Source organism: Rhineura floridana, chromosome 11, assembly GCF_030035675.1.
Source record: "Rhineura floridana isolate rRhiFlo1 chromosome 11, rRhiFlo1.hap2, whole genome shotgun sequence".
In the NCBI taxonomy this organism is placed as follows: domain Eukaryota; kingdom Metazoa; phylum Chordata; class Lepidosauria; order Squamata; family Rhineuridae; genus Rhineura; species Rhineura floridana.
In genome coordinates, this window is record NC_084490.1 from 50,069,762 (window position 1) to 50,096,619 (window position 26,858).

Consider the following 26,858-nt stretch of genomic DNA (forward strand, 5'->3'; position numbering starts at 1 on the left):
AGGATGGCCCAGCATTAAAAATAAATGCCATGGTACAAATGCAGCCTTGCAATAATTCTACACAAGTCACTAGCCCACAAAGATGCATACTTACGACACCTGAACATGCACACTTGTTTTAGTCATTTGTGACTTTCAAAAGGACCAAGATTTTAAAATTGTCATGATTGGTGTCCTGGGGATGCTTCTCACAAACCACAGGGAGCCGAGCGAGTGGCTATTTACAAGTCTGGATGAAACACATTTTGAATAGCAAAGCAGCTGACCGAGATACCATCTAGATGAAGTTTAGTCAAGAAAAGCCAATTTTGGCAACAAAAATAAATTATGCAAAGTAATTTTGCATATGTTTTCAAATTTTGCATAATTTATTGTGCTTCTCTTAGCCCAGCAGGGGGGCAAGAAGAAACAAGACAGCTATGCTCCACCCCTTGTGCACTGGAAATTCCGTTTAGCCCCCACACATCGAGGATCACCAGGCCACAAGTTTCCAAGCTTGTCTTCATTGGGCTAAAAATTCCAGATGTGTGCAGCACAACTGTAGAAGAAAAGACACACAATCTTAATGTTCAAATGGCTGCAGCAATGTGCTGAGTTAAGTTGAGAACCAGGCAGGGCTCGCCTCTGCCTTACAACCCTTACACCACAGAAGTCTGAGTCCAAGCCTGGCTATCATGTCCCTTGCCGACTCATACATCCTTCCTCCAAAACACATAGGCTGGGCAACAGACTGGCTGGCTAGCACTTTTAACAATGTGTTGGGCAGGGGAGTGGAAAGGGGAAATGCCCCCCCCAAACCCTGTAAAGAGCTTGATTTAAGAGAGGGTTTTTTTCTTCTTGAAGAGGAAAGAATTTATGCGATATAAGCGTGCAATCACCTGGAAGGGCAAACGGACCATGCTAAGGCCGTGTAGGAAATCAGTAGATGTGAACTTTTACATGTCACCCGAACCTTTTTGAAGCACTAGCCTATTCCCCTCCCTTTGTTTTGCCTGCCATACCAAGAGAGTTAATGAAGCTGTCCACTGACTGATCTCCCTCCTTGTCCACTCTGTCTGCCCCCTTTGATATTGGGAGGAAGCCCCCTCCCCTTTCTCCATCCGCACTAAGGCACCTCCAACCGCAGGAGGCGGATTAACCCATTTTCTTTAATAACCACATTTGTCACCGTAAATGTGATTACAGTTCGCTGCCCAATTGGGTGCACAGTGTCCAGTTGGGAAGGGGGAGAGCATGAACAGGAGAATTGGGAGGGGGCAACAATAGAGGACTGAACAGGTAATTACTCCTGCCCTCTCTGGGGATAGCCACACTGCCTACATCTTGTTAATGCGGTCACTTTATTCACTCAGTTCTCATTTACTTCAAAAGCAAACCAAGAGAAAACATGGATGCCAAGGGCTGTTAGCTGGGGAAATATAAAGATGCAGCAAAATCAATGCAACTCTACACACACACACACACACACACAAAACACATCAAGAATGGAGGCTCTACCCCCACCCCAAATTGACAAATCACCTAGGAGCAACTCATTTCCATGAGACCCTGGCTCTTTGGTTATGACGGTGGGAATTAGAACATGCAGGGCAGAAAATCAGTAGTAATCTTCACAGGGCTACTGAGAATATGCTTTCATTCATTTGCTTTTTTAAAAAATGTGCAAGTTTCTAGTCCTTGTGGCTACAGAGAATGCCTGCAAAAAACAAAAGATGTTTCTGTTCAAGACACAAAAGTCACAAGGAATAGAAAGGAGGGACTAGTCGGAAGGGTACACTGTTTCACCCAGACTAGGTCCCTGGTTCTCCACATGCCCTTCCGCAAAATCCCTAATCAATCTTCATCCCTTTCTTAGAGGATTGTTTCAAGCTTTACTGTAAAAAAGGGCATATATCCTGTTTGTAACTTGGCAGAGCCAGTTCCGTATAGTGGATCAAGAGTTGAACTTTTGTCTGTGGAGACACAAATTCAGTAGCTCTCATGCACAAATCTTACTGGGCCAGCCACTGTCTCTCAGCCTAACCTACTTCACAGGGTAGTTATGAGGATCAAGGGAAATTATGTACACCACCACCCTGAATTCAAGGGTTGCCAACGTGGTGCTCTCCAAAAGTTGCTGGACTATCACTCCCATCAGCCCTGGGTATGGCAATGCTGGCTGGGGCCAATGGGAGTTGCAGTCCTGCAACATCTGGGGAGCACAACATTGGCTAGTCCTGCCTCACAGGAAGAGCAAGATAAAATCTGATTATATTGTCACACATGATGCATGTGTTTATTTTGCCATATGCATGCAGCAAGGAGAGCCCCAAATGGTAATGACTTCCCACTATATATAACATATACATTCATCACACGCAATATAGGCCCAATTTCCCACACAGCAGCAGTGGTTACATAGGAAGTTTATCATAGACAAAATAGCCAATAGTCACCAACTTTATGTCCATGGGGAAAAAGGGGGGTACCTAAATTACAAGTTATTCAAATGGCTTAATCTGCATATTTCTACCACACACACACACTATCCTATCATGGAGGAAGTGTGTTTCCACTTGCTTTTGTTTATTCTGCTCACTCAACCCCAAATCCACATACTCTACTCCTCTCTAGGTTCTGACTGAAATCCACATCCATGAATTCCAATTTGCTGTGTTTTTATTTACAGTGTTTGGTGGGAACCTGCAACTATGGGGGAAATTGTAGTTATCTAGATTAATGTTGAGTGTTCATATACATGTGCACATATACATATTAAAAATGTCAACTGTTACTGTACAATAAAGGCCTAGAAATTTCAAATTGTTTCACCACCAAATTAAATACACTGGACTAGGATCTTATTGCAGTAGTGAGTTCAAATCCCAGCTTTGCCTCAGATTCGCTACATGAAATTTGTTCTTTCAAGCAGCCTCTGTTGCCCAATCTGTAAAATGTGTTTATGCGAGACCAAATGAGTCACAGAAAGTTTGCCACTGGCCCCAAACCTTTCAAACAATGAAAATTATAAAATTTATAACACACACACACCAAAAAAAAAAAAAAACCACTCAAGGAGAAAAGGTGTGAAAGGTATTTCTGCATGCTAGTGGAAATTTTTTATAAGGCTTTCCATTAAAAAAACTAGAAGAAAAAAGTTTCACTGGATAATAGGAGTTTCCAGTAGTGCGTGATAAAAATATGGGTGGGAAGGGAAGGGGGTTGCAGCAAAGGACAACACCCTGAAATGTATGGTTTTGCTCCAACATCCACTAAACCCTTAAAGCTGATGAGGCGATCCTGGAGTCCTGGCAGCCAAATCCCTTCTCTTTTCACCGCCTCCCTAAAAACCCAATCCCCCTTCTTATAGCTGGGGAGAGGACCCAGGAGTCCTGGCGCCCAGCCACCTCTTAAATCACAGCTGCTGACACTTCCACCGCCAGTTCTTTGTCAAGGGGGGGGTAGAGGAGACAGCAGAGAGAAAGCAGAGGATAGGAATATTATTTTTCCGGCTTGGTTCCGGTGGGAAACCATTTCCCATCCGTAGTAGGGGGGGGGAGGGGGGCAGAGTGTGGCAGGCGCAAGGCATGAAGAGAAGACCTATCAATGTGCCTGGGAGCAACGCAACAACATGGCAACATAAGCAGCTTCCTGGTTATAAATAGAGACGCGAGAGATGGAGAGCAGAAGGATAAAGGTCCGTAAATACTAGCGCTTGGGGCCACAGAGGAAGGCGGCGGGCGGCGTGCCGCTCCGATTCCGTGCCCTTTTCAATTACGGGAACCCTTGGCGCTCAGGCAAGTGCTGCTTTCTCCCCACCCACTCATGCCGGCTACCGCTGCTCGCCACTCCCCCCCCCGCACAATTCCCTGCGCACACCCTCCAGCCTAGATATTCAGTATATCGAAATACCATCTTCAAAAACAACACAGAAACTTCCCCCCCCCCACAACGCCCCGCTCCATCCCTTGTACTGCTTTGAAATGGGGAGGGGGAAGGAGAGACAGAAAGAGTGCCAGAAAGCCTAAGCAAAGCTAACTGCGTTTTCTCTATCCTCTTCTTCACCCAAAAAGACAGCCTTAAAAAAACTCCCCCGCCCCGAAAAAAAGGGACAAAAACAAATAGTTTCCTGAAATGTGCGTTTAAGTTCTTTGTCATTTCTTTCCCTCCTTGGACTCCTTCTGGGAGGAAGGGCGGGATATACATTTAATTTAAGAATAAGAAACTCTCCTCTAGGATGCACACCTTAACGTGGTGAGGGGGTTTGAGAGTGTTGAAAAAGCTGAGAGTAATGCCATCAGGAGTCTAGACCAAGAGGATTATTATTTGTCAGTGATTGTCAATACCTCAGCACAGTCATTAACCAAAATGGAGACAATAGTCAAGAAATCAGAAGGAGGCTAGGACTGGGGAGGGCAGCTATGAGAGAACTAGAAAAGGGCCTCAAATGCAAAGATGTATCACTGAACACCAAAGTCAGGATCAGTCAGACCATGGTATTCCCGATCTCTACGGATGGATGTGAAAGTTGGACAGTGAAAAAAGTGGATAAGAGAAAAATCAACTCATTTGAAATGTGGTGTTGGAGGAGACCTTGGCAGATACCATGGACTGCGAAAAAGACAAATAAGTGGGAGACAGAACAAATTAAACCAGAACTAGCATTAGAAGCTAAAATGATGAAACTGAGGTTATCATACTTTGGACACATCATGAGAAGACACGATTCACTAGAAAAGACAATCATGCTGGGGGGAAAAGAAGGGACTAGAAAAAGATGAAGACCAAACAAGAGATAGATTGATTCCATAAAGGAAGCCACAGACCTGAACTTACAAGATCTGAACAGGGTGGCTTATAACAGATGCTATTGGAGGTCGCTGGTTCATAGAGTTGCCATAAGTCGTAATCAACTTGAAGACACATAACAAGAAGATGTTCTTGCTATTTGCCTTAGGATGTGGAGGGGCCTGCATGTGTTGAGAGGTGAAATCACAAATGTCTTCAGCCAGCTCCATTCAGGCTTTGCATTAATAGTTATAGCTCTGGTTTAATTGGTGTTTTATTTGATGTGAGCTGTGTGTTAATATTGTATATAGACTCTTGGGGGAAGAAAGGTGATTAACCAATCAACTTCTTGGGAACTGTTTCAGTTGATGTGGCCTGATCACGTAGACAAGGTGCTTGTGATGATGTGGCCAGCAAAGTGTGCTCTCGACCCTTGCCATTCTTGGTTTATTAAAGCTTGCCGAGGGGGTTTGACCGAGTGGATCCAGGGTGTGGTCAACGCATCATTGCGGGAGGGAGTGGTTCCAGCTGCCCTGAAAGAGGTAAAAAAGCCCGCCCTGGACCCACTGGTTTGCGACAATTACCAATCGGTCACAAATACCCCCTTCTTAGGGAAGGTGATTGAGAGGGTGGTGGCACAGCAATTGCAAGTACTCTTGGATGAAACAGATTATCTTGAGTCATTCTAGTCTAGGTTCACGCCTGGTTATGGGACTGAATCGGCCTTGGTCACCCTGACGGAAGCCCTTCATCAGGAAAAGGACAGGGGGAGTGCAACCCAGTTATTCTTACTTGATCTCTCTGCAGCTTTTGATACCACTGACCATGGTATCCTTCTGGGCCGACTTGGTGAGATGGGTATTGGAGGCACTGTTTTACAGTGGTTCCGATCCTATCTCCAAGGTCATTTTCTGAGAATAGCATTGGGTGATTGTCTTTCGGCCCCCTGGAAGTTGTGCTGTGGGGTGCTGCAGGCTACTATCTTGTCCCTGGTCCTGTTTAACATCTATATGAAGCTGTGATGCCCCTGTAAATGTTGTACAGTAATTATGGTAAGTGTTGGTTTTGTAGCATGAATGTGGTAAGTAGAGTGAGTGAGAGGGGGGAGTACATGGGTTGGAATGTTGAAGAATGCTGAGTTGTGATTGGCTGAGAGTCTGGGTGATTGAAGGTATAAATGAGAGAATTAGGTTGGTTGGTTGGTTGTTGTTGGTTTTGGAGGGGTGGATTTGTGTTTAGGCAGGTAGTGAGGCAGGTTTTAGGCCTAAGATATATAAAGATTAAACTATTATATGTAACCACACACATGTTGACTGAACTTAAAAGTAATCTTGTTTATTCCTTGTGTTAATAAACAAATAGCTTTGGTTTAACAACACACCTGATCCCTGGCTGGGATATTACAGACCAGAAGGGTGGGCAGAGCAAATACCAAAGCTGGGAACAGTATCAATGGTGGCAGCAGTGAAGGGATAGTGTAACAGCAGCAGGTATCCAAAGCAGTCCAAGGCTGTAATCTTTAAAGGCAGAAAGATACAGAGGGGTTGTGGCCTGTAAGTGCACCCAGACACTACATAGCAATCTGTGGAGGAGACAAGGCACAGTTTCAGGGCAGTATTGCATTACAGAGTGTCAGGTGGTGGTGCCTAATAGTGGGATAGTGAAGGACCTGTGCTGGGACCAGTGTGAAAGATCCATTACAAGACCAGACCCTGAGTAGGGGTCTGACAGAAGCCCTTGGCAGTGGTCATCAGGAGATTTGGGGCAAGGTATCAGCAGTATGCTGATGATGTCCAGCTTTATTTCTCTGTAACATCTGAATCGGGAGAGGCCGTGCAAGCCCTGGACCACTGCCTGGACTTAGTGGTGGGCTGGATTAGGGCCAATAAATAAACTGAATCTGAATCCTAGCAAGATGGAGACGCTGTGGGTTGGTGGTTCCCGAGTTTGGATAATTGGTCAGTTGCTTGCTTTGGATGGGGTCGTACTCCCTCTGAAAGAGAAGGTCCATAGTCTGGGGGTGCTCCTGGATCCATCTTTGTCGCTAGAGGCCCAGGTGACCTCCGTGGCTAGGAGTGCCTTTTACCAGCTTTGGCTGGTAAGACAGCTGTGACCGTTTCTGGACCGGGATAGCCTGACCACAGTTGTCCATACACTGGGAACCTCCAGGCTGGATTACTGTAATGCACTCTATGTGGTCCTGCCCTTGAGGTTGGTAAAATGTGGCGGCAAGACTGCTCACTGGGGCAGGGTATAACCAACATGTCACCCCACTGATGAAAGAATTGCACTGGCTAACTATTAGCTACTGGACTAAGTTCAAGGTTCTAGTTTTGGTGTACAAAGCCCTATACAGCTCGGGACCAGGATACCTGAAAGACCATCTTATCCCTTATATACTCAGTCAATCACTGCGCTCTGCAGGTGAGGGCCTCCTGCAAACACCATCTTCTCAGGAGGTCCATTCTGCACAACATAGGAAATGGACCTTTAGTGTAGTGGCACCTACCCTGTGGAATTCCCTCCCCTTAAATATTATCCCCTTAAATATCTTTTCTGCACCTACTGAAGACTTTCCTCTTTCAATAAGCCTTGTAAGTTGAGACCTTATCCCATCTGCATCTGTGTTGGAATTGCTTTTTAATATGTTTTTGAACCTTTTTAAAAATATGTTTTTACAGCTTTTCTTCTTTTTTTAAAGATGTTTTGTTTTAATATATTTTAAAGTCTGTTTTTATGATGTTTTAAAGTGTTTTTAGTGCTTTTGTTTGCCGCCCTGGGCCCTTGTGGGAGGAAGGGTGGGATATAAATCAAATAATAAATAATAAATTAATACTTTTAGTCTACTCTATGCCACAGTTTCACTGGAATGCCCTGGGCAAGTTCCTGCTTCTCAACCCCAGGTCTGTCCTGTCCCCCTATATAAAAAATGGAAAGTTTCCATTCTCCTTCCTCCTATACAAAAATGCGAGGTTTCTATATTTTTCAGCAACCCAAAGGAGAATTAAGCTATGGAAGAAGGGACAAGAAACTATAATCCAAATGAAAACAGTGGAAAGTTTCTAGGCACAAGAATTTTGATCATCTTGGTGAATGGTGAAGAGGCGCAGGTAACACGCATCCCTGATCACACCCTCTCTAACTGTGGTAGATATTAAGCTATGGGTGCAATTGTGGTTAACTGTGTGCCAAGACAGGAAAAGGAGAGACTTCAGCTTTTGAGACCTTAGACTATGGATCCAAAAGAGATAAGCAGCTTCCTCCAGTAACATGAATAGCTCTGCCTACACAAGTACTGTGAAACCTGTCAAGAGGGGACTCTCCAGGCAGAGGTCTTGCCCCCAGTCCTGCTTCCAGGGATGGTTTTAATGGGAGATTCTGGGAACTGTACCTGGAACCTATTAAGTGTGCCTTTACTCATTGGCCTATATGGCCCCTGCTCTAAATGGTGTGGCCCATGACAATTAATACTTACTGAATTAAATAATAAAGCATATGCCCCAGGGAAATTTGGAGGGGGGAGTAAAACATTTCTTTTTAAAAGCATAATGTTTTCAAAGATGTGTGCAGAAATGTCTTGAAATGCAATGCAGTTGGCTTGTCTGGGTTTTTAAACATTTTTGAATACTTGCTATTAGCACAAATTTAACAGGCCAAAATAAAGCACCAAAAAGATAACTTGCTACCTGCAGATCCAATACTTCCATTTTTATGGGAGCTTGGTTTTATATTATTAGCCTATGTATACTATTAATGCTTTCAAATGTGCCTTTAAAGCTTGCAGAGTACTCCCTGCTACCAGATGAAACAAAGAACAGTCATAAGAGCCCAACAGATGTTTTGTTATTGACAAACTGGCAGCTATTGAGAAGATAAATAGTAAAAACTGACCTTATCTCACAATGCAAAAGAAAATAAAGACCCCTGAGAAAAAGCAAGTTTTGGCTACTGCAAGTTTGGGTACTGGCTCTTATTATTAAAGACTGGAGGTGGGGGGAAGCAAAGAGCAAAAGATAATAATTTAACATTACTATTTTACAATGCATAACATTCACCTTACAGACATCTCTGCTCTCCATTTATACCTATATGATAGAACTGTCTTGCCAAAGGGCTTCTACAAAATATTGGGAGGGGGGGAGAGAGGAGAAAAAAATAATTCCCGTGCTAGAGTAACCTGGGATTGTTAGAGGCCCTTTTACATAAATTTCAACCCAGGGATGGGGAACCTGTGGTGCTCCAGTTGTCGATGGATGTCAGCTCCTATCAGCCCACCAGCTTGGCCAAAGGTCAGGGATTACGGAAGCTGGTTCCCCATCACTTTTTCAACATGTAGAACTTGAGATGGAAAGCTGCCCAATGGCATCTCTTATTCCTCCTCTGATGCTGATACTGTGAATTAATAACCAGAGTCAGGGCTGGGCATATTGTGTGCCAAGGTAACTGAAGTCCATCCAACAGAAGCTGAATCCTTCAACTTACGTACAAAATTCTCAACCAACAAAGAAATTAGCATGTATTCCCCTATTTTGCATAATTCATTCTACTTCTGCTAGCCACGGTGATCTTTGCAAAACTATGCAGCACACAAACTCCACCCCCTGACTACTGGGCAACCCCACTCTCCCCATCAACCTTCTGAGCTTTCACCAGGTATTTCCCCCTACTTTGACATCCTTCAAGGCTAGAAACATGTTTTTGCCCTAACCAAAGACTCTCTCTAAGTGCTGAGTTCTGTGTCAAGCATCAGTTTTGTGCAAAAAATAAGTCTGCCCCAGAAATGGCAGCTGATCAAATATTGTAACTCATGCATCCCCAAAGTAGTACCAGTTTAACACTCAGGCTAAATCATCAACTGTGCTGCAATGCTCAGATCCAGCTCAGCATATCCTTATCCACAGCCCCTGCCTGATTCTTTCAAAGGCTAACCTTGCTTGTTCAACACCCCATCTCATTGCACTATTTGGATCCAACAGAGCAAAGCGGTGCCTGGAGATGCAAAATAGAGACATCGCCTGTTGCCAGTGGCAGGACAAGAAGATTTAAGGAGAGAGAGAGAGAAAGAGAGCACCCTCCACACACCGCCAGCCTTCAGCCCTAGCCATCCTAAGGTTAACATCTTTATCTCTAAGCAAATATCCCCCACCCACAACTGAGAGTTTAACGAGACACTGTTTGCAACCAAACTGATGAGGGTGCCTTGGAAATGCCTGTTCTGAAGTTATATAGATAGAAGACACCCCAGACAGAATTTGCAGGGGATGGTTCAGGGAGGATTAAGTACAGGGGATGGTTCAGGGAGGATTAAGTACATCCTTTCACAGCTGCCCCAGTAATGGCACACCCATGCTGTGGAAAGACCAACACAACAGTTCACATACACGCTTCTTGGACCATACAAGACATCCTTGCACTAAGATCAGTAAACCTGGGGAAGTCTACTTATTGGTGACAAACTGGCCTTCGCTGTGGAGCGGTGAAGGAAAGGTACTCCCCTCTCCTTCCCTCCAAAAAAAATACATGTGAGAATTAATTTTGATTAATTATGGCAAACTGTTGTCTCTTTCTGCACACTCACACACACTGGAAATACCTTCAGTCTCCAGAAACAATGGGGGTGGGTGGGAAGGAAATAGTACCAACCCTTAAGAGGGAAATTCCAATACTGCTTCAAGACTTCCAATACAGCCAAGGTGAAGGTATGAAGCCCGGCTTTTATTTGACTTTTTCTCCTTTTTTGAAAGTATTCAAATATTTTAAAACATTATTAAGAGTTAACAAGTATAGCATTTTTGTGAGGGCAGACACACACAAAAATCCTTTCAGGATTCCCTTAACTTTCTGAAGAAAACCAAAGAAAAATCATGTACCTAGCAATAAAGAATCTAGATCAGCCTTCCCCAACCTAATGCCCTCCAGATGTTTTGGAGTACAACTCCCATCAACCCCAGCACAATGTTCACGTACCCTATACTATCATGGGGGGGGGGGAAGGCAGGGATAATAATGCAATAGACATTTCAGAGTTTACCTCGTGGTCTGATCGACTGTCCCCATTTGAGGTCAGGAAATAACTTCCCTCCAACACTCTAGTGAGGATTGGGGTTACTTTTCTTATCCTGGCTAGCCCCTATCCAGTTAGATGTTGCTCGGCTCACTTGCACAAACCACCAGGAATTGTCCAATCTGTTGGTTTCTTGTTCTGTTCATGCATGCATGTCCGTGCACACACACAGCTCTTTGCCTGTGATACAATGTGACCCAGATTATGTGTCTTAATGCTGATGGAGACTGGCATGTGATCTTAGGAAGAGTTAGACGTGATAGCCTTCAGATTTCTCTGCCATCCCTTCCTTCTGTAAAGGTGCAAGTCAGGTACAATATCCCTTACGAGTTTACAAGAATCCTCCGCACCAAAGCAGGAGCTAATCAGGGAATTTTGCTTCTGGACATAAGAACTTGTCTTTCATTTCAACATCATCCTTAAATTAAAATCCTTTTTGCTTTTCTGGCCACAATGCTCACTTACGGTAGTGTAGCAATCTATGTGCAAGGAAGTCCCAAGAAACCACCATCTTGGAATAAGAGGCAATCAGTTCCAAGTCCCTCTTGCAAAGCTATGACATCTTAGAGAGGATGTGCATTCAAGATCCCTGAATGAGGGCAGCTTGCCTCTCCCCCTCCTTTAGACATCATGAGAGTCATAATAGTTTGAGACCAAGAGTGGTAACGAGGTGGAAACCTTTTTACCTACTGGTTAATTGTTTTGGGAGAAGTGGAGGATATTAAAGCAGACATATTTTACAAGGTAAACATCAAACAAAATTAACATTTGGTATGCTTCCCCTTCATAATAGTTTCTCCAACATTCCTTACCTATCTACCCATGTTATAATAAAATAAAAAAGATGCACGGGTCGGCCTTTATTTTAGGTCAAGTGTGGGGAACATCTGTGGCCCTCCAGATGTTGCTGAACTACAACTCCCATCAGCCCCAGCAAGTATGGCCAATGGCCAGGGATAATGGGAGTTGTAGTTCAGCAACATCTGGAGGACCAAAGGTTCCCCATAACTGTTTTAGAGGAACACTGAATCAGGAATTTGGGGTTGGATCCAAAGTTACTCATACTCAGAATAAACCTACTGAAATTAATGGGCACAACTACCTTAACTCCATTAATTTCAATGGGTCTACTCTGAGTAGAACTCAGTTGGATGAAACCCTTTTGTAACTCCCCCAGAAATTTAGCTTTGTACTTTTGCTGCTTCCCCCCCACACACACAATTTTGTTTTAAATATTTTTTAAATTTGTTTTAATAGTGTTTTGAGCCTCATGAAATGGAAAGGCAGGATACAAATCGTAACATAAAGATAAATGTGGTATTAAGTGTAGGGAGAAAAAAGAAGACAACATACCCTCCAAGGAACCAAAACTGACCCACTAAAATCATGGCTACAATTAGACCCATAAAAATCCACCCTGCTCAGACTTTTGTCTACAATAGCAGTTAATGAAGTGCCACAGAAAATCTGCAGGCAGCAAGGCACTACAGCAACAGCTATTGTTGCCGAATGCCATACCCCATTGTTGAAACTTTCTGTCTATCGTGGTTGGTATAGCACAGTGTTCTTCAACTTTGGGTCCCCAGATGTTGTTGGACTACACCTCCCATGACCCCTTGACCAGTGACTAAGCTGGCTGGGGATGATGGGAACTGCAGTCCAAGAACACCTGGGGACCCAACGTTGAAGAACAGTGGATAGGAGACACAAAACCTGCTCTCTCACTGTTCCACAAAAATGTATTTCTTAAAGGTGAGAAAATATTTCAAAGTCCTAGAAATTAAAAACAAACTTGTAGGTGCCAGTTCTAAACAGAGAAGCTGGAAGAGATTCTAGGCACCAGTTGTTTCTTCTTCTTCTTCATCATCATCCCACGTTTCCTCCAAGGAGCTCAAGGTGGTATACGTGGTTTTCTGTCTCCCCATTTTATCCTCCTAACAATCCTGTGAGCTAGGTTAGTCTAAGAGACAGCAACTGGTCTAAGGTCATGTGTGACATTTCTAGCCCTGTATGTGTCTAATCCCTTTTTTAAAAAATGCTAGTGACTATCACAGCATCTTATAGCAAGAGTTCCACAAGTGAATGCATTGTACTTTGCTTGCATGTACACGCGCATAGTTTCTGTGAAAGCTCCAAGAAATCCTAGCCCAATCAAATATGCCATTTTCAAAGTAACATTTACCTTTAATTTTCAACATCCACCCTAAAGCATGCCACTTAGAAATGTCCCCACTGCTTGTCTCACAATTTCTGGTTTAATCTCTCTCACACAAATGCAGATGTGGGCACAGAGACACATATCAGTAACACAATTTTCGAAGGGAAGCCCAAGTTCCCTTTTTAAAAGAAGAAAGAATTGGGTGACGAGAATCAGCCGTCAGCCTTGACGCAATGTTTCCTGATGTCACCCACATGGTGGTTTTATTCCACCTAAAGAGGAACATAGGCAGGCAGGCAGGGCTGGGCGGGTGGCAGCGAGTGCAACAGGGAGAGAGAAGAGAAACTTAACGCTGCTGTCTTCTTGCCCATGTAGCCAATCTCTGCAGTAGGCCGGGTAAATAGCTACTCATCAAGAGAAGAGGCAAATACCTACCGCTTACAAGAAAAGGGAAATGTGTCTGTCCAACTGCAAGCTCAAGGTTTTGGTACTAATGTATATGGCTCTCTACAGCTCAGGACCAGGTTACTTAAGACACCACCTTATCCATTACCTCAGTCAATGCGTTCTGCAAGAAGGTTTTCAAGTCCCTGAAAGATCAGAAGCCCACTGCACAGTAATTTGGAGCAGGGCTTTCAGTGTGCCTGCCCCTGTTCTGTGGAACAGCATTGCTGTTGAGATAAGACAGGCATCCACTATCTGTACTTTCTGGAAACAACTGAAGACATTTTTTGTCTCAAGCTTTTCCAGCTGGATGATAAGGTCTGCTTTAGGTGTTCATTTTGTATTGCTTTTAAACATTTTCAGGGTTTTGTACTATTTTTAAAAATGTATTTATGGTATGTCTGTAAATCACCTTGAGACATACGTAACAGGTGACTCTAATTGTTACTGTTGTTGTTATTCCAGAGTGAGTGTGAGGGTTTATCAATGGCCTAGAGTCCAGCTTCTGCCAAATGAGACGCAGGCTGCAATCCAATATGTCTGCTCAGAAGTAAGCTCAAATGGTTCAATGGAACTCACTCCATTGTAAGCGTGTATTGGATTGCAGCCTCAGTTCCTACCAATGTCACTCCTCAACTTCCATTAAACAAATATCACCTCAATCCTTATAAAAGACCCAGACGTACTGTAAGAAATCTGTGGAGGGTGTAACCAAGGATATAATGCAGGGGTCTTCAGAAGTTAATGTGAAACAGAAAACTGTAAATACAAATAGTCTCATGTGTTAAAAACTTAATTATCTTAATAAAATACACATTTTAATAAAATTGTTCAAAGTTCCCAATTGCTCAAAAATCTCCCGTGTTTTTGCATTAATTGTCCAGAATATTGGCAGTTTTACTTCTTACTGTACATGTGATGCACATTTTTCCTTATCCTAGCATAAGAAAGAGAGTCTCTAGTTTTCTTACATTAGAAAAGAAAAAGTAGAACAAAAAAGAAGTTGAAAATTCAGACAGGGCACCAGGAATATATCTGTGTGAAATTCATGCCCCTACAGCTGCCTCCCAATGGCTATGGCCCTGTGACCATTCACATCCCTAGTCTCACTTTACTACAACAACCATGACTTGATTTCCACCAACCCCTAAACTACCTGACAGTTCTTGGACATCTTTAAATATAGGCTAGATCCTTTCTGAGGCACAGACTGCAATTCTTCTACATTCTGCACAGACAGTAGGACATACTCAATGCTGTGCATCCTCTGTGGTAAGACATTTAAGATTTTACAGCCCACAAAACCAAATACTGTGTCAAGTAAAGCTTAAATCTGGGACATATATATGTACAGCAGGGCCCCGCTTTCCGGCGTTCCGCTGATGCGGCGGCTTTCAATCAGGGGAAATTCCCTGTTTTAAAGCCGATTTTGCCATTTTGCGGCATTTTTGCACAACGCGACCCATTAAAGTCAATGGGTTCTGCTTTACGGCGATTTCTGCTTTACAGCGGGGGCCTGGTCCCTAACCCGCCGTATAAGCGGGGCCCTACAGTATATTCACTCAATTTGCATACATTTCTCTTGCCATTTTTAATTTTACAAAAAAACGAAGAAACCTTCAAGATCAGTAATTAAAAGCAGATTAAAACAAATAAAATATAATTTGTATTAAATAAAAATGTTTAGATTAACGCATCAGATTTAGTAAAGAAAATAAACTATTTAAATAATTAAAATCTTTGTCTACTGCAGCAGGTATTTTAGACATATTAAACAATAAAAGGCTTTCAGTTATCTAAAAGACAATCTTAGATCAAATGCTAGATTTCTGACAAGCAGATAACTACCAAACTAAGTAAACATCTCTTTTTATTCTGAAGAGTTTTCTCTGATTATTCTAGTCATGGGGAGGGGGTGATACCAAGGTACTAAAGACCCAAACCCTGGCAATCTTATGCACCTATCCATCTGATATTTCAAAGAGCAGATTTTTGCAGTCATAACAGCAAGAAACTTGCTTTGTTTTTTTAAACAAATGAAATCTGAGATTCTCAGGAAATTGAACGGGTCAAATGCTACATTCCTTCTTTTGCCATATTTTACAGCATTTCCCTCCCCCTCCCCCGTTCCTCATGCGTCTATTTGCTTACTTTACTTAAGTAGTTCTGGTTGTTCTAGAGATGAAAGGTAGACTGAAGCTCCACCCCCATTCCCAATCACTGGAATGCTTCTGAGGTTTCACCAGGCATAGCCCTCAACACAAAGTCTATCTCTACAGCATACTGAATGTTGCTTTAAAGCAGAGATGGGGAACACGAAACTCCCCACATATTGTTGGACTGCAACTCCCATCATCTCTGACCATTGGCCATGCTGGCTGGGGCTAATGGGAGGAGGGGGTCCAACAACATCTGGAGTGCACAGGTTCCCCATCCCTCTATTAAGACCACTCTTACTAATTAAAGCAGAAGCCCATTCATGCACACAAGACTGCACCATTCTTAAAGGTAACTAAGAACCACCAAATTCAGACGATGGGTCCCTGTGGAAGTTAATATTGTAACACCCCTTAGGTGGGAAGAGTTCTCCCATCTCTCTCTTCCCCCACCCCACCCACAACTACTTCTCCATTAGATCCTCCAATGGATGCTAAAAGAAAGCTGCCTCCCTTCCTCAAGAGCCCCTCTCCAATGGAAGCCTAGAGAGAAATCAATATTGCTGGATATACAGAGTCACACAAACGTCAGCCACAAACCTAGCTGTAAAAGTCCCAGGGGGAAGGACAGGATGGAAAGGATATTACACTTGTGTATTCATCTCCATTATTTTCTCTTCTCATTATCTTTTTAAAAAACAGGGAAGAAAAAAGCAGATAAGGTTTCGGATGAAGAATCTTAAGTCAACTGACCTGGCTATTTTCCTAGATCAAGAAATACCAAGATTCTTTGGTTCACCAAAGATCCTTTTCTTTTCTTTAACATGGAATATATATTTTTGGAAATAAAATTTGAAGTGCACGCAACAAAAAGGGACCACATGCAAAACAATACAACAAGATATCTAATTAAGGCAGGGGGAATGAAACTCACTAGGTATATTTTAATTTAATCAAAACTCATCAGACAGCTCACACAGCAGTGTATGTTATTTTTGAGGAGAAGTTTGAGACTTTCACTCCTCCTCTGTTTTAGTTGCTTGTTTACACAAACAACACTGTGTACTTTAGCCGGAGTTATTGAACAACAAATACCTTGCTTCTGTACTTGTCTAGGCACAGGAGAATATTCTTGTGAATACATCCAGTGATGCTGATGCGGGGATTTCCCAGTTCTGTGTACTATACAAGAAGTCATCCTCCTGTTTAGAACTGGGCAGCCTGCAATCATGAAGGGGTGGAGAACACCCTATGTCAGCTTTCCCCAATCTGGTACCCTCCAGATGTTTTGAACTACATTTCACATCATCCCTAATCATTGTCTATGCCAGCTGCAGCTGATGGGAGTTGTAGTCCAAATCATCTGGATGGCATCAAGTTGGGAAAGACTGTCTTATTCAAACACCACAAAAACTGTGAAAGTTATAGAACAAACTGTTTTAAGAAATTAAGGATATGGCCCTCTCAAACACTTATTCCACAACCATTTCAAATAAGCGCAGCCTCAATAAAAGCTTTAGCGCAACCCAAACCTAGCCAGTCAATCATCACCAGCAGCAACAGAGGTCAACAAATTTGTCAATTGGCAGGACCCTGGTTTGTCGAAATGCTCCACCTGCCAAGCGCCCAGTGCCACCATCTTGGTTCTCAGTTGGGATGGGGCCTGGCCTGTACAGAAGCTGTTCACTCTCCCTCCAACTGAGCTAAGCCTGTACCACTGATAATGGCTACCTCAGATGCTGCATGAAGAGGTGGGATATAAATCTAATAAATATGTTAACCATGGAAATTATGGCACAAGAGTGTCCAGGGCACAACATGACCAGGTAGGTACACTATTTCCAGTCTCGCAGAAGGCTAAAATGCATCACCAGATTCTCTTGTGACGGTCTCTGGAGCACTCATTAGTTCATAAGATCTTCCATTCCACCATCAGTTCTAAGGGCTTTTTTAAGTCATGTTGTCAAAACTCCCCCACCCCAAGCTGGAGACAGCGCTGTTTATATGGCAAATCTTGTCTGGATCTGGTTTTCAGCACACTGCCACTAGTTCAGAGTGTTGTGCAAAAAGTCAAATTAAAGCACAGGGCATGTTCACAACCAGCTTGGCCATAGACAGAGGTAGCTGTAAGTCAGTGCAGGCTACATGTGGAAATGGTGGCACATAAAACCCTTTGTACTGTGAGAGCCAAACTAGCATGAAAGCTCACCATGAGCTGTATTTAACTCAAAACAGAAGGTAAGAGGTCCTGGGTCCCCCAAGAAGAGGATTGACAAGGCATTAACAGTTAATGCTTCCAATACCCCCAGCCCCCCCTCAGTCACATAGCATTCTTTTCATCTCCCTCCTTGCCCATCAGCTCTGGAAGTGCCACGCAGGTACCCAGGCAAGGGTTGAGAAAGGCCTCAGTTAAAGAGATAATGATGTCAGGACTCAACTATTCTTAGCTTGCCCCTTGTGCAAAAAGTCACAGATGCTGACCTTCAGTCCTAGTTCCCAATGCCAGCCATTTTTCTTGCTTGCTTACTCCCTCTTCTTAAAAGTGCTTTGAGAGGAGAACTCAGGCCAGCAAACTCAGGACAGTCCAAACGCATTCTGGTTACAGACCCTACTACTCCCAGGGAATCAAGGGAACAACATTTTTTCCAAACTGATGGAAGGGTGGGTGGTGTCCACACAACTGACCCTGGGAAAAGAACCCAGGAATCCTATTCTTGTTCAGAGGACTCCATAATCCCACCAGTTAAGCGCAGTGCGGTTATTCCCTTGCCAATCAGATATCCTAATTCACAGACCTCTCTGCTGCCACCTGCTAGGTACCATGCCTCTTTAAAAGAGCAGTATCTAACAAGGCAAAAACCAACAACAAAGCTTTCCCCACAAATCCATTCTCTCTCACTCTCATGATTGCAAGACAGACCACAAAACCACAGTGGGGGATTGCCAGTCTTGGCCTCAACTGACCCACTGAGAACTTGAGTAGCGTTGGGTATATTGTAGAGCTGGGAAGCTGACTCCAAAGGCTACTGACAACACTAGGGATTGAACTAAGCAGCACCAAGCTATTTACACGCCATTCTGCCCCTCCTCTTCTACTGCAGCCCATGACCCAGTCACACACACACACACACACTCCCCAATGGCACACAAGAAATGTCCCAATTTTATTTTGATTTTTTGCAACCACGCCAACAGACAGCTGCAGATGCAATAGTTGTTTTGGGTGTGGCTGTGATTTCCCCCCCCCAAAGGGAAGTAACCTATTGCTTTCCCTGTTGACATGATTAATATAGTTCAAAAGCCTCCAAAGTCCTCAGTTCTGCAAAACAATTGAGATTAGGGATGGAGATGTTGCAAACTGCCAAATGTTGTCAGCCTCTGACTCGGGAATGATGGGAGTTGGGGCCCAACAGCATGAGGAGGGCCACAGGCTTCCCCATCCCTGATCTAGAGAAAGCAAGTGCAGAAAGAAAGGCAAGGGATGGACGGATTCTTACTTTTAAGCTCCAGCTATGGAAGGAGTGGTGGACGGACGGAAGCAGAGTGCAATTGATTTCAAGGACACAGGACTTCGGATTCCATCCACACGTATGGGGGACCAATAGAGTACAACACTGGAAAAGCAGGAACCTGCCTGGATTTTTAAAGAGGCTTGGACCGATCTGTTCTCCTTTACCACCACATAAAATCCGCTTCCTACTCCTCCATTAAAAAAAAGGTTTATGTTTTTTTAAAAGTTCTTAAGTTGAAAAGCGGGGATGGAAAACCTTCGGCCATGCTGCTAGGCTCCAGCTCCCATTGGTCAGGGATTATGGGAGCTGTAGACTGGCAACATTTAGAGGGCCACAGGTTCCCTCATCCCTGTTTTGTAACAAGCATGCTAACACTTGCAAGCAAGCTGCTGATTGTCACATTGAGGGTGATGGCTAGATGCTTAGAAGCACATGTACCAGGCCATGTCAGCAAGAGTGAGAAAGCTGCTGAGAGCAATGCATGTCTTCCCTTTCAATGAACACCCATCAACAGATATACACCCAAATAAAAGGGCAGGAGAGGTCACTAGGGAACCTCACTATTCAGAATGCTTGCCAAGGAAGCAGCACCAGTGACCAACTTGTTGATCTAACTAACTAAACAGAAGAGTGGACAACTCAGCTGACTTGGGGGGATCCTGATGCAAAAAGATAAGCAGAACAGGGGCCAACCCATGCTCCAAAAGAATCAAATCAAGACAGATAAGAGGGCTAGAAAATCAGCTCCAAGAAAGGGCACAGAACAAAAGCCTCATTCCACCAAACCCCTAAAGATGGATTCAAAAATGCATAAAAGCCTATCTGCTCGGGTCGGATCTGGAAGATCTAGAGGATCACCTCTGTCGAATACTCATTCTGGGGCTTCAAACAAGTCACTCTCTTCCCTTTTCCAGCCTCAGTTTCCTTGTCTGTGAAATGGGAAGAGCACCCCCCCCCAAGGGTTGCTGCAAAAGATGGGAGAACACAATAAAGACTAAAAGGACTTTTTTAAATGCAGGGATGTCTTTCAGCATTTTTCACTTGACACACATTTGGGATAGTTTTGAAACAGTAAGGCTAAGTTAGAACAAGAGAAGGGTAATGAAAATGTAAACTATTTCAAGGAGAAATACCCTTTCACAAACAAAAATAGGAAGCTCAGCAGACTCAAATGTTGTTCTTATGGAACTGAGGATCTGAAAAATTCACAAGAATGCTGTATCCTATTAATAATTTTCAAAACACAAAGTGCGTTGAAAAGTGCTGTATGAATTATACCTTTTTGTTAGTTAAAACAATTATGAAAATTGCATGAATCAAACGTTAGACTTCTTTGGACAATGGGGCTCTGCTGCAAATATTGATTCTGTCATATTCTAATCCTGCCTTCCCCAACCTGGTGTCCTCCACACATTTTGGACTATAATCAGTTCCAGCCAGCATGGCCGGAGGGCACCAAATTGGGAAAAGGTGTTTTAATGTGTCACCTTGCCCTATGTGGGTCAGATAGCAAAGTCTGTATTGTATTGGATCCTTCAGGCAACTTCTCTGTGTTACCACTTGGGATCACTTTTAATACATACATACTTTTTCCACTCTTGCAGGGAGTTCTCCATTTGGATGAGCAATGCATCGTGTGACCCAGCAGCTCACAGAACTCAGCTGGCAACCACAATGAGTTCAGGCATAAATTTCAGGGCTTCAGGAAATTACAGAAGCTGCCACCAGCCAAGAGCCACAAGCAGCTGGCCCTCAGGTTCACTGCTCGTGGGAATGGCTAGATTACCCCACCCGGAGAAGACAGTCACAAAATTATGTGAACATAGTTTCAGTGGATCGTGGAGGTGGGTGGGTTAAGATGGCTGTGAATTGTTGAGGAAATTACATATATGGTTACCCAAAGCCACCTTGAAGGAACAGATGTCACGATGGGTTTCTGTTCAAAAACTTCTCACTTTCAGGGAGGGGAATGTATTAGTCTGAATCTACCCCCAAGAATCATTTGACCGAAGCGCTGCCACAGCAGAAAAAGAAGTTCTTCCACAGACAATTAGCAGGCCAAGGAGAAGGGATGTAGCCAAGCATTCTCCCTGAGATGCAGCTTTTATATATATAGGAATGCTTTTCCATAAGGGAATATAGTTTCATGTGAGATCCCCTCCACCTGCAGAATGAAGTAGAACAGCCTAGACACTAGGGTGGTTGTGTGTCCCATTTTGGAGAGGAAAAGTCCTCAGTATGAAGGCATCTCCTGTTTCCGGTTTAAAGAAAAAGAACCCTAAGAAGGGAGAGCAGGGTGCTTGGAAGTTGCCCATGAACAATTAGCACCTGGACAGGCATACAGATCACATGGCCACAACCCTACCCATTATGGTGAGATGCATTTAAATTACAGTAATTATTTCTAAAGTACTCGATTTAGATTGTAAATCTAGATGTATTAGATTGTACGCTTGAGGGCAGGGACTGTCTTGGTGCTGATTTTTGTAAGCCACGCTGAGAGCCTTTTTTACTAAATGGTGGGATATAAATGCCTTAAATAAAGATATTTGCATTTATTCATATAAATTAGCACATGCAAATTTCATTCAAATCTGTGCTCTTTTTTAGTGACACTTTCTCTTCGTTGGCCACCCTACTAGACACAAGTTTGCTGCCTCAATGAGAACTGAGCCTCACCATTGTTTTGAGTGTGCAGCTCAGACTAGCAAACCCTCTTCATTTCATTTATTTATATATCACCCTTCATCATATTAGATTTCAGGGCAGTGTACAAAACATAAAAATAAGCAACACAATAAAACACATTCACCAAAGAAAAAGCAGCAGAAAACAACTGAAAGAACAGACTAACGAGATTAAAACGCCTGCATAAATAAAACGTTTTTTGCTTGGGCCTAAAAGGATAGCAATATCAGCAGCAGGCAAATCTGGCAGGAGGCACATTCCATAGGTGGGGACATCACCCTAAAAGGCCCTCCCCCTCTTTCATGTCTGCCTTATCTCAGATGGGACAAGCACCCAGAAAAGGACATATAGCAAATATTCTTAAAGAACTGGCAGGTTGATATGGAACAGGGAACCTGTGACCCTCCAGATATTGCTGGACTACAATTCCCATTACCCTCAGCTAGTAGGGCCAGTGGTCAGGTATGATGGGATCTGTAGTCCAACAACATCTGGAAGTCACCAGGTTCCCCACTCCTGTTCTAGAGCTTCCCGAAACGCAAAAGAATTATTCCCCCTTAAACAAACCAACTCAGTGAACGTACCCAGAGATAAATGATCACAATTCCCCATTTAAAGAAAAATATAATACATAGCTTATCCCTCCCACCAGTCCTTTCTCATAGTTTCTTTCTTTGCCTCACTGTTTACACTGCCTGCTCATTAATGGGATATACCTTTCTGATCTGCAAACGGAGGGACATAGTAATAAACTTCCCAAGAGACAGGGCTGCATCTGGAACAAACTACACAGAGAGAAGAGCCTAGGGGTTCAGTCCCATTGTCTTTGTGGTTGGGATGTAGCCATATCACCATCACTAGGGTGGCACCACCAAAACAAGTCAGACTTCTGAATTAAAACAGCAGCTCCCAGGGCACACGCAGAGCTGCACTTACGTGCAAAGATGGGCTGGTGTGTTTGTTTTGTTTTTAAATGCAGCAACAGACACATCCCCGTATTTCACAGACACTGTTAAGTGGCAGTAGGGAACATGCCTTCAAGTGGGATCAAAATAATAATTCAGCACTTAATACAATGTCATGACCATTCTCACATTACCAAAATAAACACACACACCCCGCAATGAAGCTGCACATATGAAGGCAATAACAATGGGATTCTCTATGCACCATACAGCTAAATTGTTACACCGTTATTGTAAGCCCCCTTGGACATTTTTATTTTATATATTTCAGATTTTATGTCTTGCTCTTTAAATAAATCTATTTAATTTATTTATTGCTGGACTAGAATGTATTGCTGTCTGGAGACAAGATCTCTGAAACCTGGAAGTTTGCACCTTAACTATAGAAAACTATAGAACAGATCATTTCAAACTGTTCTGGATGCTATCAAATGATCAGAAAAGTGTAGAGAGGATTTTTTTTTTTAGGAAGAAGAACTAAAGGGGGGAAATAGAGCTAGCGTAGTGTTCTAAAACCTAGTAGTTTAAAGCTGGCCAAAGCCAACCAAGGAACTTTAAGATACAATTTTAATACCACTTTGCAGGTGGAGAGGAGGTCCACCGGTGGGACAGCACTTGCATCCTCAGAGGAACCCCTAGTACACCCATGGAGAGCCCCATGGGAGTAGACAATAGGGCCTGGAAAGGGCATGTGTTGACAATGGGAGGCCTTGGATTCACAGTATTCTCTCAACACATGCCCAGAATGGGCAAAGAAACCCTACATCAGCCCTGGAGCTGACAGTGATTTCCCCTTTCCATTTGTGTCAATAGGAGAAGGAAAATTAAAAGCAAAACGAGGAAAGAAAGGAAAAAGCCTCCCCATACCCACCTTCCACCTTGGCCAGAGTAACCTGGCAGGACTTATAAAGTGGAGATTCTTGCACCACTGGATCTTGATCTCTCTCTCCCCTTCCTCCCCCCCCCAAAAAAAAACACATCTTAGGATTGCTTGTAAAGTGGTTAAGAATGCAAGAAGTCTTTGGTTCAAATCTTCTCCTAGTCATGAACTCAGTAGGCAAGGTACTATTCTCCCAGGCCTCCCATCTGCCACATGTATACAAAACCAACCTTACAGGGTTGCTGTAAGGATTACGAAGCTAATGGGCTTGAAGCACTTGAAGCACTCTAACCCACTAGATACACTCTAAGCGTTACCATTTCGAGTAACTCAAAGAAAGAAAGCAATGATCAAGAGCGTACAGGGTGAAGGGGAACACCACCTTCTTAGAATTTGGACTTTTCTGCAGATAGGGATGTGTTATAGCTACAAACCAAGTTGAAGAAAGTTCCATGGCTGGCAGAAAAAGTTTTGTTTGTTTGTTTTTTAAAGGAAAAAAGATACAGATACTATGCATGCTTTCCCCTTTCCTCCCTGGTGTTTGAAGTCATGTTAGCTGATAATTCCTCTCAAAGGGTGACTGCTTTCTTTCTTAAGGATTTACCTTTTCATCAATGACAGCTAAGCACCCAACCGTGGCAGCTGGTATCAGCCACAGACTTGCACACTACCATTGACCATCTCAAGCAAAAAGCATCATCTCTGCACCAGGCAGCCTCCCCCTTCATGGTTCCTCATACCCTTGCCACAGCTACCTTGCAATCTCTTTGGGGGCCTGGGCCACACACAATACCATGCGTCGGCACCAGACACACACAAAAATTACTATCCAAATTGCTGCCCAGTCCAATCCAAAAGCAATAGCACCACAGGACTGGATCTCCCAGCTAAGAGAGTTGGGCACAAAAATGCAAGAGCCAGGGCTCCAATTTCACACCCACAAGACTGCTCAGACTCTGCAAAAACACAGACCAAGTTGGAAGCGTCTTCTTGGAAGCTAAGCCATGGTCTTGTTTTTCCACCCACTGGTCGACCAACCACTGGCAGTTTGGCAAGGGGACACCGCTGGCTCGCCGTCTTTTATTTTGACTCTGAGATTCCCCACAAAGTACAGTTACTGCAATTGTGCCGACAGAGGGGGCACAACCAGAGGCATTTCAACAGTATCGTGAAATAAAAAGGGGTGGTGGTGATGAAATGCGGAAAAAAAGATTACATACCATCCACTAATAATATAAAGCTAACTACAAAACTGACTTTTGAAGGGACCAGAAACACGAACCACTGCCACACGTGGCACAACACAAATTAGCCTTTTCTCCCAAGCTCCAGAAAGGCAAAGATCCACTACCCACAGATAAGCAGAGAAAGCGGAAAGTGATCCTTCACAACCAGTCCAAATGCTTCATTCCCCCCCCCCAAAAAAACCTTACGTAGGAGAAACTGCACAACACAAATTAGCCTTTTCTCCCAAGCTCCAGAAAGGCAAAGATCCACTACCCACAGATAAGCAGAGAAAGCGGAAAGTGATCCTTCACAACCAGTCCAAATGCTTCATTCCCCCCCCCCAAAAAAACCTTACGTAGGAGAAACTGCAAAAGTATTTAGCGTGGCAGCGTAGTGATGAGAAAGCCAGGAGGAACCTTCAGCCTAAACCTTGGGATGCCTCTTTGACCACAACATGGAATCCCACCAGATTTACACACAAAAGATTTCCTCCAGAAAGCAAGGAGAGATGGAAATACAAAAGGGGGGAATAGGGGCACATACCCCAAAGAATGTTGGATTTCATAGGGCCAGAGGGAAAGCTATCACCCTCCAGCTAGCTTGATTAACCCTTGTAGCAGACGGTGGCAGTGGGGGAGCCGGCAGTCCCAGGTGACAGCTGGACAGGACTACTGGAAGCAACAGTTGGTTTTATGAAGCAGCCTCATGGAGAGAAGGGGGAGGAGAGGGGGAACTGGAATCAAAGAATTCCTCCACCACCACTCCCTCCCCACAAAGATTACACTAGCAGCTTCGCTCACCAAAATAAGGCTGTAATTCCAAATTTAGTAACTTGCACCAAGATCTTTCTTAAATTTACTTTGGAAGACAAGTAAAGCACGTATCGTTTCAGTGCAACTCTTGCTGTTAAGAGGGGTGACATGAGAATGGGAGATGTCATTTACCAGGGAGTGGGCACCAGGGGACGGGAGGGAAGAGAGTAAGATAGGCTATCCAAATCAAAACACAACTTCGGAAAGGAAGGTGGTGGAAGGAGGGGGGAGGAGGAGGAAAGCGGTTGGGGTTTTGCAGTGTAATCCTAGATCGGAATCTAGTAGGAACAAAACAAGACCAAAAAACCAGAGAGACAGACTTCCCCCCTGCTCCCATAACTTAACGCTCATAAGAGAACAAAAATTAAAATACATTCAAGTCTCCTTTTCCGCCCACCTTCTCCCAAACACACCCAGAGCAAAGTTTGCAAAAGAAAGGGAGGCGGGTATTCACGCTGGATCTCTTACCTGGAGACAGGTCCCTTTTCTGTTTCTTCTTTTTGGTTTCTAAGACATGCACAAAACTCTCCCCTAACCCCTCGTCCACCCGAGACTAAGAAGCAAGCCTTTCTCCCACAACGACAGAAAGACACGCACGCCGTGGTTCCAGCTTTGCAAAGTCACACAGAACAGCTTGCTACGCTAACCCAGCTCCTGCGCGGACTGGGACAGAGAAGAGGGGGGGAGGAGGAAGGAGCGGAGGGAACGGAACGTTGTGCTAGCCAGAGCGCGCGCCCCAACGACCAGCAGCCATTAAAGCCAGTCATGTGCTTGGGTGAAACTTTACACAGGAGCGGGAGGGGAGGGAGACGAGAGTGAGAGAAGGAGGAGACAGAGGTGGGCCAGGCCACGCCACACCCATTTCTATTTCCCCAGCCAATGGCACTGCCGCAGGAGACAGAGGGGGGAGGAGAAGAATGGAGAAAGAGCTGCCCTTGGTTACAGAAGTAACCCTTTGAAGTTTCTAAAGCTTTGTTGGAGATGGGGAGGGGAGAGCGGAACTTTACACCCCATCCTAGCTATACAATTACTCGGAAGCAACATTCACGGACTTAAGCGGAACCGGCTTCTTCGGGCTACAACGCACGCCTGCGTTTGGGACTTACAGTGCAATTCTATACAAGTCTGTTCAGAAGTAAGCCTGAGTTCAGTGGGGCTGACTTCCAGGTGAATGGGTACAGGACT

At 43.9% G+C, this 26,858-nt stretch overlaps 1 protein-coding gene and 1 long non-coding RNA gene across 4 annotated transcripts in view; one reads left to right on the top strand and one right to left on the bottom strand.

The window, feature by feature from the left end:
- RARA (retinoic acid receptor alpha) overlaps nucleotides 1–26,858 on the bottom strand; it is a 227,054-nt gene that overhangs the window by 161,221 nt on the left and 38,975 nt on the right. Inside the window, exon 1 of one of the 3 annotated variants that reach the window (XM_061589343.1) lies at nucleotides 26,142–26,471. The exons of the other annotated variants lie outside the window; for them this stretch is intronic. The gene's annotated coding sequence lies outside the window, so the exon portion shown is untranslated. Of the gene's footprint in view, nucleotides 1–26,141; nucleotides 26,472–26,858 lie in introns of those variants that run through there. 3 annotated transcript variants of the gene reach the window in all.
- LOC133367142 (uncharacterized) lies at nucleotides 3,561–8,689 on the top strand. The gene is made up of 3 exons (XR_009758518.1): nucleotides 3,561–3,676; nucleotides 7,757–7,877; nucleotides 8,545–8,689. It is a non-coding gene; the product is annotated as an uncharacterized LOC133367142 (long non-coding RNA).